Below are 6,000 nucleotides of genomic sequence, written 5' to 3' on the forward strand. Positions count from 1 at the left end.
GCCGAATATTTTTTCACCGCTATGATAACGATCAACGTTATGATGCTGATTTATTTTTACCGCCTGCTGCGTGCAGACTTCTTCCAACGGCGTAAGAGCTACATGGCACAAAACGGTGGGTTTAAAAACGAGAAGTTTCTGAATGACTGAGCTGGGAAGGTTTATGGCACTGCCAGACTCGTCTGACTGTCTTGGAGATTTGTGTTTTCACTTTTTATCGTCTTTCCTTTACTGACATCATTCCTCAGCCTTCATATCCTGCCTCACGCCCTATGACAGACACTTAATTGGAGTAAGCGGGTATAGAAAATGGATGGTTGGATTCCTCATCACAACAGGTTCTGGTGTTGCACTGTGTCTCACTGCCAAAGAACAAACCCCAAAAGTACTTTTGATGGAGAAAACCCTCGAGGTTGTTCAGGTGCTGCATTCCAGAAACATTTGACAGTCTGAATTTTAGTTTTTGAAGATGAAATGGAATTACAACCACACGTTACGAAGCAGAAAATTCAGATAAACTCTGCCAACATTTTTCAAGTGGGATATTTTCTGAGGTTTTTAACAAAAGATTTAAAATTTATTTTCAACATCATGTAACTTGACATCCATTACACTCAGAACACACAAAGTTCAAAATCAGCTCACTTGGTTTCCAAATTAAGTGTGTTCTGTTTGGTGGGGGTGCAACTTGGATACTTGCACAAAGGCTGTGTCCCAATTCAGGGGCCGCATCCTTCTAAGGCTGTTTTCGTCGTCTGTGTACGTGACTTGACTGTCCTGTTTCGAAGGCTCCTTGGAATGCAGCTGATGCAGCCTTCTTTCCCAAAAAGATGAAGAAATACAGCGGGTGTATCCTTCACAACCCAAACTATCCTATGGGTCATTTAACAACACCCCCCATCCCCCACCCCGAGCAAAATGGTTCATTAAAAAAAGACACTTTCTAGCACAATTGTAAAGATAAATAAATAAATAAGTTAATGTTTATCAAAAAATTATAAACTGTAGCGTTGCCGGTGGGGATCCAAGGGCTGTAGATTGGGTAGTGTGAATTTGTGCATGGCGTGTGAGTCCAGAATGTAGTTTCCAAGATCCATTGTTCACTGTTATTATGTAATATTCATAATTTCTCCAAAGATATTAGTCCTATCAACTTTCTGTTATCGTGGTGTTCATCCTTGACCCAAAATACATAAGCATACCAAACGGTAAATGTCAGCTCTCCCCAGTTTGTCCATGGTCAAAAGTACACCCATACACGTACACAGAGGCCACTTGGCTTTAATATATAGATAAGTACTGAAGATTTACTACAAAATTACAGGTTGTGCCCACTACGCTAGATTGTCTGCAGCTGTCAAGGTTGCCAGGTGACTGGGATAGGGATGGAAAAAGCTAATGATGTTCTGTGAGCTAGACGATCTCATTTCAGAACGACTGGTTCAGACTCCACTGTCTCTGATGACCAGATCTTCGTGGGACGCAGCTTAAGAAGGGTGCAGCCCCTGAACTGAGACAGCCAAACACATTTTCACAACTCTAAAACTACATATAACATCAAATTACATTTTCTAAACTTAAAATGAATGCAACACTTTTGTTTTTGTGCCCATTTTTCATGCATTCAAATAAAAACATCTAAGATTATTTTGGCAAAGGTGAAATGTTCACCACATGAATTTTAATACATTTTGTGAACAGAATTCAAAGGAAAACAAAACCTATCATTGTTCATAGATGTATTGCATCTTTTACTTCAACCCATGAAAAAAGTGTTGCATTTATATTTTTTGTTGAGTACATAACATGCTAAAATTTAATTTGGAAGACCAGTCCATTGCTCTTTTTGTGTCATAAGTTGAAACTGTGAATATAACTGATTGAACAACTGTGTTGTATCAGTTTGAAGCAGGAATGCTGAATTTCCAGCTTGTTAAAATAAAATCTCATTAAAATACCTCCTGAAGATACAGTCCTAAGATACATGGTTTCTAAACCACAAGCTGGTTGCTATATAGTCGTTCACAGAATCAGTGCTAATGATGACTTTGTTAGTTTCAAAATTAACTTTTTTAATATTTGTTTTACAAAAAGTTAACAAACACAGGTATTGGTGAAGTACCACAAACCATTAGAGACAGTAAAAACATCCTGAATATTGACAGTGTTGCTTATACGGCCAACTCAATCAGCTAGCTAGTTAGCTAATAAGCAATTACTTCAACTGTTTGTAGTTTTCTCATGTTTTGACATTCACTTTGAAGGAAAAACAAAGCTAACGTCTAGACCAGACCTGGGCAAACTGCAGCCCCGAGGGCCACATGCGGCCCTTTGCATGTCTCTGTCCGGCCCTCATGAGGTCTGTGGTTATTATTACATATATTAAAAATGTCAAGCTTGTGTGTTGCAAATCATTAGAGAGGTTTATTTAGGTATATTAACATGATTACAATAATAAAAATTACCTATAAAAGCTATTAAATGGGTAATTTTTTTGTAAAATTTGTAATGGGAGACAGCTGAGTTATTGATGGTGTGGCCTTCGGACATAATTCAGGTTCCCTATGTGGCCCCTTGTAAAAATTAATTGCCCACCCCTGGTCTAGACCAGTCAATAAAAAAAATAAATAAAAAAATACAGAGCAAACAAACACTTATTTGTAAATTTTGAATTTCCCAATTAACTTCCCAGTTCCCTGGTAAGGAGAGTGAATGATTAATATTTTCGTTATTTAACATGTAAGTCTGGAATATGAATTTGCTTTAAAAAAAAAAAAAAAAAAAAAAACCTTCTTAAATGATGTTAGTGTTCTTTGCAGATTGCTTTGCTAATGTAACCTGTAAGGAGAATGCAAATATTTCAATTTATTTACATCAGAAATTACTAATTGTCCATCACAATTTACCAGCACACAAGACTTTTTCAGAAACCAGTTGAGCATGTTCTTAATGTTTTATATTTAGTTTTCTAACCTACACTGTTAAATATTAAGCTGTAAATAACACAAAACTGGAAAAAAAAAAAAAAAAAAACAGCCAATCAATCCTCATTGTGGAAGTTGGAACCACTGAACAATTTTTGGTGTTAATTTTTTTTTAAATTCTCAATTGTGAAAACTTTTGCCTGTTATCTCAGCTCTACATTTACATGGGACTGTGTCTTTATGTGATGAAAATCCAATCGTGAGCATCAATATTTCTTTCTTATGGTGCACGTGCAGCCCATCAGCTGGAAACTTTTTGACTTAGGATTTAAGACAAAAACATTCTACGTCATCTCCTTCCACTGTCTCCATGACGCCCTTTGTGGCTGAAGAGATGAAGGGCTCTGAAAATCTGGCAACACAGCAAACATAAGACACAACTTGATCACCAACAGCAACAGTACAAGACAATTTGGCTGTTGTAGTTCTCAGAATTTTGGAATTTGTTGGAAGCAAACCTGATACTGAGCCGGATCCACTTGCCGTCTAAACGTGGAATCATTTTGTGGGAACACAAAATGATTATAAAGAGCAGGCAAGAGCACAAGCAGTACAGGTATTGATTTGAGAAGTATGTAATTTATTTGCTAAATCATTAGACTTTAACAGAATAGATCTCGTTTTGTAAGATATTAACTGATGTTTGAAGGTTTGTTGTGAAACTAATATATCCACTTTGTAAATGTGTATTTAAATGTGCATTCCTTTTTGATATATTTGTAATTTTAATACGAGTACATAGTTGACCATACTGGACGTGAAACGCTATAATTTCTTAGTTGTGCTGTTAAATAGTGGTTCCCAAACCTGGGAAGGACCAACATTCCTGTTTGAAGAGGAATCTGTTTAATGTGCCAACAATAATCAGTTTTGTTTATTCATTCCTAAAAGGGCATTAATGCTCTAGGATTTTTTCCACACAAAGATATGGGGGAAAAATGTTAATTTTTTTGCCTAAAAACTTCCAGTTTGCAGAAATTCAATTGGATAAACCATGAAGGTGAAACTAAAGGTTGCACTTTGTTTTTGTGAATAATCTTGTTTCGAGAAAATAAATAAAATTTTTGCTGCTTTCATCAATAACTGATTGATTAAATGTAGATATTTTATTGGATCAGGCGTGGTGCAGTGTGCCAAAAAAAAGGTTTGGGAACCACAGTGCCAGAAGTGCTGATTTGTAATTTTAACCCTAACATTCAACTGTTACTGTGTTTCTGTTCCAGCAAAAGCCAAGAAAAACAGACTTTGTGTGTGTGTGTGTGTGTGTGTGTGTGTGTGTGTGTGTGTGTGTGTGTGTGTGTGTGTGTGTGTGTGTTGTACTGTTGTGACTTTACCACAGTGCCTTATAGGGGAAAAATGGAGATGAAGGTGATGTACATTTATGATATTTGTATGTTTGTGGAAAAACTGCAAGAATACCAAGAAACACTTTAAAAAAACAAAACAAAAAAAACAAATCAGTTTCATCGCTATCACAATAATAATGTATGTTGTACTGAAGTGACTGCTTTTTGGGAGTTCTGTATATTTGGCTTGTTTGTAAAACAACATGAATTTAAACTGTTTTCAAAACCAAAAAATGATGTTTGTGATTATTTTAATGTGTATTGTACCAATTTTCATTAAGCTTGCATCAGGGATGAGTGACAGTGATACACAAGACAAGAGGTCAGGTCTAAATGCCTTGCTTAAGAGCAAGCTGGCAGCAAAAAGGCAAATGAATTGTATATAATATAGCCTTTATTGTCATTGTACAACCCCAATTCCAATGAAGTTGGGACGTGTAAAATGTAAATAAAAACTACAATGATTTTCAAATCCTCTTCAACCTATATTCAATTGAATACACCACAAAGACAAGATATTTAATGTTCAAACTGATAAACTTTAATGTTTTTGTGCAGATATTTGCTCATTTTGAAATGGATGCCTGCAACAAGTTTCAAAAAAGCTGGGACAGTAGTGGCATGTTTACCGCTGTGTTACATCACTTTTCCTTCTAACAACACTCAGTAAGCATTTGGAACTGAGGACACTAATTGTGAAGCTTTGTAGGTGGAATTCTTTTCAATTCTTGCTTCATGTACGATTTCAGTTGTTCAACAGTCTGGGGTCTCTGTGTCGTATTTTGTGCTTCATAATGCGCCACAGGTCTGGACTGCAGGCAGGCCAGTCTAGTACCTGCACTCTTTTACTACGAAGCCACGCTGTTGTAACATGTGCAGAATGTGGCTTGGTATTGTCTTGCTGAAAAAAGCCAGGGACGTCCCTGAAAAAAAACGTTGCTTGGGATGGCAGCATGTGTTGCTCCTAAACCTGGATATACCTTTCAGCATTAATGGTGCCATCACAGATGTGTAAGTTGCCCATGCCATGGGCACTAACACACCCCCATACCATCACAGATGCTGGCTTTTGAACTTTGTGCTGGTAACAATCTGGATGGTCTTTTTCCTCTTTTGTCCACAGTACACAGCGTCCATTATTTCCAAAAACAATTTGAAATGTGGACTCATCAGACCACAGCACACTTTTCCACTTTGCGTCTGTCCATTTCAAATGAGCTTGGGCCCAGAGAAGGCGGCAGCGTTTCTGGATGTTGTTGATGTATGGCTTTCACTTTGCATGGTAGACTTTTAACTTGTACTTGTAAATGTAGTGATGAACTGTGTTAACTGACAATGGTTTTCTGAGTGTTCCTGAGCCCACACGGTAAGATTCCTTTACAAAATGTCAGTTTTAATGCAGTGCCACCTGAGGGATCAAAGGTCACGGGCATTCGATGTTGGTTTTTGGCCTTGCTGCTTACGTGGAGAAAGTTCTCTAGATTCTCTGAATCTTCTGATTATATTATAGACTGTAGATGATGGAATCCCTAAATTCCTTGCAATTGAATGTTGAGAAACATTGTTCTTAAACTGTTGGACCATTTTTTTTTCATGCAGTTGTTCACAAAGTGGTGATCCTCGCCCCATCTTTGCTTGTGAACAGCTGAGCCTTTTGAGGATGCTCCTTT

The sequence above is a fragment of the Thalassophryne amazonica genome, chromosome 4 (assembly GCF_902500255.1).
Source record: "Thalassophryne amazonica chromosome 4, fThaAma1.1, whole genome shotgun sequence".
In the NCBI taxonomy this organism is placed as follows: domain Eukaryota; kingdom Metazoa; phylum Chordata; class Actinopteri; order Batrachoidiformes; family Batrachoididae; genus Thalassophryne; species Thalassophryne amazonica.